Genomic DNA, 12,289 nt, shown 5'->3' on the forward strand with positions numbered 1-12,289 from the left:
TACTGCCTGTGCACACTTTCAGTCACATATGAAATATTTTGTCATCACTAAAGTTTACAAGATATTTTATGTACATTAACAATTACACTAAACCAAATAGATTTTAAAAACTATGCTTCTACTGAGACTTTATCAGACTGTTCTACTTCGACAGGGGCTTCACTGGGCACTTCGTCTTTGTCATCCTTATTTCCATACACATTAGGGTACTGTGCCATACAGTCAGACATTTGTCGGAAAGGTCCTATACAGTCACTACCTTTGACATTATACTGTTATTTTCATTTTAGTAATAAAATGAAATCTTTTTAGAATGATGCCTTACATATTTTAAACATACTTATTTAATGTATTCACTTAAAACCTCATAATTTTGTACAATAAAAGAGTATATCTTATAAACAGCTATGGTAATAATTTGGTAATAAAAATTTCTGAAAACATCTTGAATGGCAAAATTAATATTTTTATAAATGAACAGGATTTTTTCGAACATTAATAAAATGGTGAAATTTGTTATATTTGGTAGAGTATGAATCCACTTGTCTAAAACACCCTGCTTAGAGTGAGCTGTAAGAACATGTGTGAGGGTTTTTTCTCTTCCTTTCCCTTATATATTATTAGGGGAGAAAGAATACTTCCCACGTATTCCCTGCGTGTCGTAGAAGGCGACTAAAAGGGAAGGGAGCGGGGGGCTGGAAATCCTCCCCTCTCGTTTTTTTTTTTTTTTTTTTTCCAAAAGAAGGAACAGAGAAGAGGTCCAGGTGAGGATATTCCCTCAAAGGCCCAGTCCTCTGTTCTTAACGCTACCTCGCTATCGCGGGAAATAGCGAATAGTATGAAAAAAAAAAAAAAAAATATATATATATATATATATATATATATATATATATATATATATATATATATATATATATATATATATATATATATATATATATATATATAATTCTCCATAAAATTTAAGATATTCTCTCAACCCAAGTCTCTTTTGCTTTACTTCCCTACAGAAATAGTCCAAACACTTTCTCTCTTCTCTGTAACAATCTTGATTCTTCTTCCAACCACTCACTACCCTTTGTAATCTGCCTATATCCAAACCTTTTCTTACCACAAGCATCTTTTGCTCAAGCCATCACTACTTCCCCAAACACATTCCATTCCTCCCCCGTCTCCCCTTACTCCAATCTTCACTCAATCTCTCCTGGTACTTCCTCACACATGTCTACTTTCCAAGCTCAGTTAATCTCACCACATTCTTCTCACCTACTTTTTCTCCTTTTTCTGAAAATCTCTACAAATCTTCACCTTCGCTTCCACAAGATAATGATCAGACCTCTCTCCAGTTGCCTCTCTCAGCACGTTAACATCAAAAAGTCTCTCTTTTACACGCCTATCAATTATCACGAAATATGATAACGCTCTCTGGTAATCTCTCCTACTCACATACGTATACTTGTGTATATCTTTTTTCAAACCAGGTATTCGCAATCACTAGTCCTTTTTCAGCACACAAATCCACAAGCTTTTCACCATTTCCATTTACAACACCGAGCAACCCATGTACACCAATTATACCCTCAGCTGCCACATTACTCGCCATTGCAGTCAAATCACCCATCACTATAACCCGATCTCGTGCTTCAATGCTGCTAACACACTCACTCAGCTGCTCCCAAAACTGTTGCCACTTATGATCTTTCTTCTCATTACCAGGTGATAGGCACCAATAATCACCCATCTCTCTCCTTCCACTTTCAATTTTACCCCTATCAACTTAGAGGTTATTTTTTTACACTGTATCACATACTCCCACAACTCCTGCTTCATGAGTAGGTCTACTCCTTCATTTGTTCTTATCATCTCACCGACCCCTGGCTTTGCTCCCAAGACATTTGCAAACCAGTCTTCCCCTTTATCCTTGAGCTTCGTTTCACTCAGAGCCAAAACATCCAGGTTCCTTACCTCAGACATACTACCTGTCTGTCCTTTTCCTCATCTTTGTTATATTCATACACATTTAGACACCCTCAGTGACCCACCCTCTATCTGACCTTGACCTGACATTTCCCAGATGACTTCACTTAAGTAATCCTGGACACAGGGTTGACTTACATGATACACCGAAAATTCATGGAGAGGTAATACAATTTTTTACAAGTTTTGCTACAATAAATTGATCTAATTTTAACATGTCTGATAGTCACTACAATACCATCATGATGTTTGATTACGCTGAATGTATTTATTTCACCCCCATCCCAACACTTAACAATATCCTTGGTACTTTTTCAGTTAACCAAGACGTACACAAACAAGCATTTGATTGCTGGCCAGTACGTATACTGTACTTATGTTCATTGTTCTATCGTAGAATCTAATCCCTTGTCTGTTCCATCAATGTAGATTTTTTTGCAATCTCTGCATGGAATGTGATAGAACTAGCGACCTCAGTAAGAGAATTCTTAATTAGCATACCTCTACTATTCCAGTTCTTTTTATATACATCATGTAATATACTATAGATTAGTCCATTACTGAAAAAATTCATGCACTTATTGTATATTAAAGAGAATCGCAATATTAAAGGTACACTAATCAAAAACTTATCCTCTGGACGTATTCATCAAATTCCATGCAGATTGCAACAAATTTTACATAGGTGAAGCAGACAGGGGACTAAATGCTAGAATAAAAGAATAAAAAAGCACAAGTATAGCAGACGTACTAGGTCGCTTCTAATGCCTTGTTCGTATATGTTAGTGAAGTAATCATTCAGTTTATTGGAAAAATGCCAAGGTTACTGTTAAGTGTAGGAAAAGGGATGAATGCTTTGAATTGAATCCAGCATAATGAAACACCAAGATGATAATCTACTGAATATCAGTTAGGCATGTACAAAACAAATCCCTTTATTGTAAAGATTACTGTAAAGATTTTCATCAACTGGTCATGAATTTATGCCGCAAATCTTTGAGAGGTGAGGTTTACATAAGAGCCTCATAGACCCATCCTCCACCTGACCTTGACCTGACATCTCCTGGTGACATGTCAGGTCAAGGTCAGGCGAAGGATGGGTCTATGAGGCTCTTATGTAAACTTCACCTCTCAGAAATTTGATGGTTACACGTCCCCTTCCCATGTTTCCTCTGTGTATGCATATATAACTAGTCTTCAGAAGATCTGTTGATAGACGAAAGCACTCAGGATTCTTGTCCCCTTATCCTAGTGGGACAGGGTAGCGCCAGAAATGTGCGTGTACGGGCATTTGTGTATGTATGTGTATATGAATGGATGGGCCATTCTTCTTCTATTTCATGGCGTTACCTCGCTGACACGTAATAAAATAAACAATAAAGTAAAAAGATTTTCATCTTTCGGCTATTTTCAACACCACTGCTGTAACCTTGCATGGCTTTGATGTTCATTAGACGTGTAAAAGCAGCAAAGGCTTGTCAACAAGGAAAGTCATGTATCAAGCGGAGTGGTAAACCCCTAGAGAGAAGGCAAATAAAAAAAAATGCTCACTCAAAAGGATCTTTAAAAGGTCTAAAAGTACTTTTCTCACTACGCTAGAAATTTAATTAATCCAACTCATCTTTAAGAATATGTGATTACATGAATCGGAATCAATCCTACAAGTGAGTAGTATTTAATAAATCCTACACAAACCGTTGTGGTGGGTATAACTTTTCCTGCACCCCTGAGTCCTCTTCTTCTCATACTCCAACTAGTTTCACTGGTATCTGTAGGGATGGTGTCCCATAATTTCATTTCAACAGCAGCCGAGCCTCCATCTAACTCGAGAAGAGATTAGCAGTACTCTCAGTGCGGTATGGTATGTAATATTATGTACTGTCAGCTGGTGTGATAACCAGACTTCACAGAACTATTCGTACGTTACTCTTCTGGTGAAAGAGCTAAACCAACATCTTGATTGCATTAGCGTAAGGTTTGATGTGAGTCTGGCCTAGCTGGTTGGTTGGGTAGTTACTTCGGTTTGAGGCTTATCACCTGCTGGGGGTCATTAAGGCCGTCTACGTCACTTTTGTAACCACCGACCGAAGAAAATCAAACACCTTCGAGCGTTCAAGGTATGTAATCTAAGGCCATGCACGCTATCAGTGCGTATATGGCTGTGATTTTTTTTAATGTATGGCTGAGTCAGAACATGATAGCTCAAAGTGGTGGAGGTAATGCTCATATCACCCACCAGGTGGTTGACAGATCAGCAGGGTCCACACAGTCTGTCTGACGAATGATGTAACTTCTACATATTTCAGTAATATTTTGTGTATGATACACAATACAATTCTCCGTTTAATAGACTTAATACAATCATTGATCACACTCCGCCAGTATAGCTGCGTATAGTTATAGTTTACAATATTATTACGATATTACGTACATCCATCGCTTGCCTCCTACTGCTGTTGCTTTTCGTCAGACTGGTAACAAACCTGGTTAAAGTCAAAGTTCAGACATCGTCGAGGGACGCGAATGAAAATTGGTCTTCCCAGGTGCGCGAAAGATCAGTAACAGATCGTCGAAATAATAGGCAGGTTCCTATTGGCAGCTTTCCAGGAGTTAAGATCAAAGGGAAGCTCTTTCCATCTTGTCATGATTCTACTTTATCTAGTCGGCTGGATCATGTACAAGAGTCAGACTGTACCACTAGGCTCCCCTCACAACCCTCAACACCCAATAACGTGGAGGCGGGAACAGCCTCATCTTCCTGCCCCTTCCCTGGTGTCTCTCCATCTATAGCCCACTCCTCGCAACCATACAACATTGTTGGAACCACTATTTCTTCAAACATACCCATTTCTGCTTTCCGAGACAATGTTCTCTACTTCCACACATTCTTAAACGCTCCGAGAACTTTCAGCCTCTCCTCCACCCTATGATTCACTTCCGTTTCCATGGTTCTATCCGCTGCCAAATCCACTCCCAGATATCTAAAACACTTCACTTCCTCCAGTTTTTTTCTATTCAAACTTACCTCCCAGTTGACTTGTCCCTCAACTCTACTGTACCTAATAACCTTCCTCTTATTCATATTTACTCTCAGCTTTCTTCTTTCACACACTTTACCAAACCCAGTCACCAGCTTCTGCAGTTTCTCACATGAATCAGCCACAAGCGCTGTATCATCAGCGAACAACAACTGACTCACTTCACAAGCTCCGTCATCCACAACAGACTCCATACTTGCCCATCTTTCCAAAACTCTTAGGTTCACCTCCCTAACAACCCCATCCATAAACAAATTAAAACAATTAAGACATCACGCACCTCTGCCGCAAACCAACATATTCATCATTGAGAACCAATAATTTTCCTCTCTTCCTACACGTACACATTCCTTATATCTTGATAAAATCTTTTCACTGCTTCTAACAACTTGCCCCCCCACACCATATATTCTTAACACCTTCCACATAGCATCTCTATAGACTCTATCATATGCCTTCTCCACAATCATAAATGCTACATACAAATCCATTTGCTTTTCTAAGTATTTCTCACATACATTCTTCAAAGCAAACACCTGATCCACACATCCTCTACCACTTCTGAAACAACACTGCTCTTCCCCAATCTGATGCTTTATACATGCCTTCACCCTCTCAATCAATACCCTCCCATATAATTTACCAGGAATACTCAACAAACCTATAGCTATGTAACTTGAGCACTCACACTTATTCCATTTGCCTTTATACAATGGCACTATGCAAGCATTCCTCCAATCGTCAGGCACCTCACCATGAGTCATACTTACATTAAATAACCTTACCAACCAGTCAACAATTCAGTCACCCCGTATCTTAACAAATTCCACTGCAATACCATCTAAACCCGCTGGCTTGTCAGCTTTTATCTTCCGCACACCTTTTACTACCTCTTCTTTGTTTACGAAATCATTCTCTCTAACCCTCTCACTTTGAACACCCCCTCGACCAAAATACCCTATATCTGCCACTCTATCATCAAACACATTCAACAAACCTTCAAAAACTCACTCCATTTCCTTTTCACATCACCACTACTTGTTATCACCTCCCCATTAGCCCCCTTCACTGAAGTTCCCATATGTTCCCTTGTCTGACGCACTTTATTTACCTCCTTCCAAAACATCTTTTTATTCTCCTTAATATTTGATGATACTCAGTCATCCAAACTCTCATTTGCCCTCTTTTTCACCTCTTGCACCTTTCTATTGACCTCCTGCCTTTTTCCTTTATACATCTTCCACTCATTTGCATTATTTCCCTATCAAAATCGTCCAAACGCCTCTTTCTTCTCTTTCACTAATAATGTTACTTTTTCATCCCACCACTCACTGCCCTTTCTTGTCTGCCCGCCTCCCATGTTTCTCATGCCACAAGCATCTTTTGCGCAATCTATCACTGCTTCCCTAAGTACATCCCATTCCTTCCCCACTCTCCTTACGTCCTTTTTTCTCACCTTTTTCCATTCTGTACTCAGTCTCTCCAGGTACTTCCTCACACAAGTCTCCTTCCAAAGCTCACTTACTCTCACTACTCTCTTCACCCCAACATTCTCTCTTCTTTTCTGAAAACCTCTACAAATCTTCACCTTCGCCTCCACATGACAACCATCTCAAACAGACAAAGCCTAGCCGAACTTTTAGTTTAACTATCATTCACTTCGCCCCATTAACCTACTGCAGCAACTATGAATATATACAGAATAGGATACTTTATGTAAGGCCCAATTGTAGTAAAAAATCAAGGACCCCTCTCAATAATGCGTCAGCCAATACGATTCGAAACAGTGGCTTTAGCATCAACATCTTCCATTAATTAAGTTTAATTCCCTCAATTTTCTTTTTTATAAGATGTTCGACTTAACCACCTGAAAATGTTATTTACATGCTCTGTTATATAATTCCTACATATAACTTGAGTTAGAGAGAGGGAATGACAAGTTTGCCAATATCAGTCATAACATCACGCATGGGGATTTTCGTTGTTGTAAACTTGTCAAGGAAATGTAATGTTCACGTCACTGACACTTTCGTTTTTAATGTTTATCTTGAAAATCATTATAGATTTAAATCTTCTACGTGTCCATAGTATGTCAAACACATTGATGAAGTATATTGATATTCTAGATAGATTTGGTTGTGAGTGAATGAACTGCCGCCTCTCCCTCACCTTACCTCACTCTCGCTCATACACCTCCTTGACCTTGTCCACCCAAACATTATTACCAACACATCTATATCATGAGATACAATTATGAGTGGGAGTGATATCTTATCATTCATTATACCAAGGATCACAAACATTATGATTGATAGCTCCCGGTGCAGATTCTTGGTACACACACACACACACACACACACACACACACACACACACACTGATATATTTTGAACTTTCGAAATGAAATTGGATTTTATTTTTGATTTATTTATTCTCTGCTATTTTATTTAATGCTATACATCAACAGTGATGAACATTTCCTGTAAATGACATAATATGAGAAGCATGAATGTTTGTTCTGTGTTGCGGGTACCGCTTCCAGCTTCACTAAACCCCAGATTCATTTAGTGTACTTACAACCATTAGTAGTGCACATGAAAAATTGCCTTGTGGCTGTGTGCTCAGGGGAGAACGTATCCTAAGACTATTGTGATCAACTGTATGTGACAAGAACATTGCGCATACATTGATCTTGATAAGAAATATATCCGTAGCACACTTGAAACAACTGAACGCAACAAATGAGGATAACAGTCTTACGTGCACACGTGAGGATTATTAAAGATGTTTGTAGCATTAGACTATGAATAGGTAAATGATGTGAACAATTTCATTTTGAAGCATCTCAAAATACAGACTTCAACGTAAAGACTAAATGTAACAAAACTGATCATTCAAAGTGGGATGACAAGTGAGATATTTTGGATGAGAAAATCACACGAAAGAACTATTTCCCAAGACTAGAACATAACTCATTTTGTTCTAGAGATATTGCACACTTTTGCTTTATATATCATGGTTCAACAGACTCATATATCATAAGAGTTTCAAACTTTACCTTGGGGACCGTCACAAACTACCATGAAAACGAAAGTTTGAAAAGCATAGTACGACTACTGTAAGGAAGTTCTCGACTACCTCTCCATACCAAGTACAATGTGATGCCCAACCTGGTACCTGGTCCACATGTAACTAGAACACGGTGAAGATCCCGCGCAACAGCTGGTAATACTCTCACAATGTGTGTGTTAACCATGTACCACAGTACCAGTGTTACTACCGTCACAACTCCCAATATATGCAGTGGATTCTCGATTTCTGCTTTTCCGATCGTTCCATTGTTCTCTTGTAATAAATATTAGTTCATATTATCACTATGTGTTGTGAAGTATAGTTGTTTTGTTGATCTTTTTAATTCTTTTATTAAAAGATCCAAAAATAATGGTGACAATAGAACACTGACTCACGTGTTGCAATGTGAGTTCAGGAAATTACCGTAAGCGTCGTCGGCTCTGAATGAAATTCTTTCCGGAAGATGGAACTTCAAGACTTTTTCCCCGAATAAAAATCCTTGCCCATAATTCTTTTCTGAGATGCATAGGTATAAAGAATGTAACGACTTCATAAACGTGCAGAGATCAAAACGAAACCAAAAGTTTTGTAGATCGCACAATAAAGATACGAGAAAGAACTCTGAAAAATGATTAACACTTGAGACTTTGTGTAAACAATTATCTCACTTCTCTGTAATCCACAATGTGAACCAAGAGTGTGGAGGATCATTTGTTAATTATTACTAGAATATCAGTAGGAAGTGTTACTAACTAAATCTATGCAGAATTCTGCTTAAACTGCTCTTAGTGAGGAAGTTGGTGTGAGGTATGGTGCCACGGTGAGGCAGTATTGTACTGTAGTTTCCTTCTCTTGTTACATTTGCTCTCATCACTTCCCCTATGTTGCCTCTCTCACGATACACTGTTGCCCGGCTACGTGTATTCCAATGGTCGTATCCCATATCTTGGAGCCAACAATGTGTCACTGAGCAGAAGGATATCTAACTGAGTGCCTTAATGACCCAAGATCTACGATTATGACCCAAATCTACGATTTTCCTGTATATTCTGATATCATAAGATTAAGTGAGAAGTAATGAATATGTCAGTTTCTATATACAGAGGCTCGGAACACAGCGGACGAGAGTATGATAAAATCACACGTTCAACAGCGATAATAAGAACCCACAAAATAATATTTTTCTTTCCTGTTCCATCATAGTGCTCCACCTCGGTAAAACTTGCATGTTCATAGATTAGATGAATATCCTTTCTAATTTCTACTTTTATATCTCCTATTTGTTATCGTTGTCTTTCTCATTGCTCTGGGAAAGAATCTTTAATATTGATACGTTTCCCACGCTGAACCTTCCTACATTCGCTTCGTCTTTCTGCTTAAACAAGAAATACGAAGATTGCGGTCTGCTGTATAGTACCACTGACTTGCCATCTCTTTTAAGGTACTACTAAATCTTCTTCCAAGTCAGCTGGAACAATACTGTACCGCTCTATGGGATTGTGTTGGTACCACTTGAATGCCCGAGCCACGATCCTGCGTTGTTAAGATTTCCTGCGTATCACTGTACATCTCAATGTACCAGAATTTTGTCGTATGCCCAGCTGTAAGGGCAGCGAGGAGCAGAGCAACGGGGTTTCTGTCGGTCGAAATCCATAAATGAAATACCTTAACGCAAGTGGATGACAACTGTTAATAACAGTTTCAAGTCCTAGTAAACTACAGGTTGACCGTAGTGGATGGGAAATCCATGTGCGCAAGTAGTTCTACTACTCTGTTCCACTACTGTATAGCTCAAAAAAAAAAAAAGAAGACAGGATATTAAAGGATTTACTGTCCTGGTATTTCTCTTTTTTGTTCGTGCTCTTGTTCATGAAAAATGGCAAATATTTTTTGAAGTAGGAACTTGGGCTATAGACAGTCACAAAGGTCAACCTAAAACAATATTTGGCGCAATGTATAAAATACTATGGCGTTAACGGGTGTCCCTGTCCCTCTTGGTGAACAAGACCCTAACATGAGGCTGTCACAATCTGTTGCTGCTGCTGGCACTAACATGTGTCTCTCCTAGTGTATGAGTCCGTAACATGAGGCTAAGATAATGGTGTGGCTGGCCAGCACAGCTGCTGCTGCTGCTACTGGCACTTACATGTATCCCTCCTAGTGTATGAGTCCGTAACATGAGGCTGAGATAATGGTGTGGCTGGCCAGCACAGCTGCCGCCACCGCTGCTGCTGCTGCCGCCAGTAACGCCATCATCACTCAGCCGCTGGGTCAACATACCCTCCCCACCCCCACGCTCTCTTGCCCCAACCTCAATGTGCGCCCTCAGAACAAGGAGTAATTCTTTCTCTCTCAAACAGGTAATTCCTTCTGGGTGTTGGCTCAGTTCCGCAGTTCTTATTTACTGTTCTGCATTTTCGGTTGATGCAAACAATGTTTTCTCTATCATAATCATTTCTAAATAATGTTTTATGATATCTTTAAGTTTCTATTTCATGTTTTTCACAGAATTGTATATTCTACTCAAATAAAGACAGGAAAAGGAAATGTCAATGTACATTCAGTTTTTGCGACTAACTGCTGAGCAAGACTTTTAAGTTTACTGTCGTCGATAAGATGAAAAGTGTTGATCACCCAGAGATCTGTCCAGCAGAAAGATCAATGTTGTTCAGATGTGCTTGTTTACAGAAAACTAAACATTGTTGCAACTAAAGGTATCAGGCAAAAACAATTGACTTGTCTGTGTATCTGATGCAAAAGTGTGTATGATATGTGTGATGTACGTAAATACATCCCTTCCTAGGGAAGATTCGAACCTTGTGCCACCTGTAGGGAGAGTGAAGGCTGACTGCAGAAGGTCTAAAACCATCAGAGTGAAACAATCACACTTGCTGGGAATCATTACACTTCACTCAGTTCATCGTTCATACTAAAAACAGTTCCATCTGTTTTATAGATTCCAGTACCCTCACACAGGGTGTCCTGTGCCTGGCAGGAACACCTACCATTGTCCAAACGATATCTGTGAACTGAAGCCTCAACAACCCGCATTCTACTGAGTAACAATTAGGTTAAGTCATTCCAAACTGATGTAGTCACGTGATGCTAATTAGAGAGCTCACGGTATACCTTACTGACTCGCTCCTACTAGAGGCCTGCAACATTTCCCTGAAACATTGTTATCTTTACGCTCACTAATTATCCCATCACCACCATCAACACTCACTAATAACACCCATCACCACCATTAACACTCTCTAATAACCCCCATCACGACCATCAACACTTACAAATAACCTCCATCACCAGCATCAATACTCACTAATAACCCCCTTAACCACCATCAAGACTCACTGATAACCCCCCATTACCACTATCAACACTCACAATAACCGCCATCACTACAATCAACACACTAATATCATCAACACCATCAACAATCACTAATTACCCTCATCACCACCATCAACACTCGCAAATATCAAGTGAGGGAAGGTGAAGGGGGTAGGTGTGGGAGGAGGGTCGGTGCGGGGGTAATCTATAGTGAAAGGGATCTGAAGGGCAAGAAGTGCAGTTTGACCACTACGGGTAGCGGTAAAGGATGGTGAGACCGTGGCACCAGGGATCCTCGGGGGTCGTAAAATAGACCATCACACTGCTCACGAAAGCAAAAGCCTAGAAACAGTGTGAAAGCGACTCCTGAAACCCTAGCTCCGATGAGTGGCGATTCAGCATAAGCCACTTAGCAGCCGAGGTCGAGGGTTGTTCAAGCTTGTTTACTAGTTTAGCTGGACAACTACTAAATGGTGGTCCAAGGAACGACACGCAGCGGCAGCCTCAATCACCTGACCGCGGTCCTCTGCTACCTACGGACGGCAGTACTGCGTGAAACCTTCCGGGACGTATACCCTTGTCACGGGTTTTCGTCACCTGGCACGCGTTACGCAGAAAAAAGTCCCTCGGGAATAGCGTGCTAGCCACTGATGGTATGTCGGTGCCAAAAGAAGCTAAGGGGGAGTGACTGATTGCTGCTCTCCCACTTGCGCACATTATGGGAACACCTTTACCTTTGCCAGCTTTAGGGACCGTAGGGTCCATGAGAGGAGGATACATGCCAACTCCTTTCACCAGGAGTTGGCAACACGGCACGTCTTCTCTAAGGCAAGATGGTCAGACGAGGAGATAAAGCTCCTCGCAAGAGC

Source organism: Panulirus ornatus, chromosome 19 (assembly GCF_036320965.1).
Source record: "Panulirus ornatus isolate Po-2019 chromosome 19, ASM3632096v1, whole genome shotgun sequence".
In the NCBI taxonomy this organism is placed as follows: Eukaryota; Metazoa; Arthropoda; class Malacostraca; order Decapoda; family Palinuridae; genus Panulirus; species Panulirus ornatus.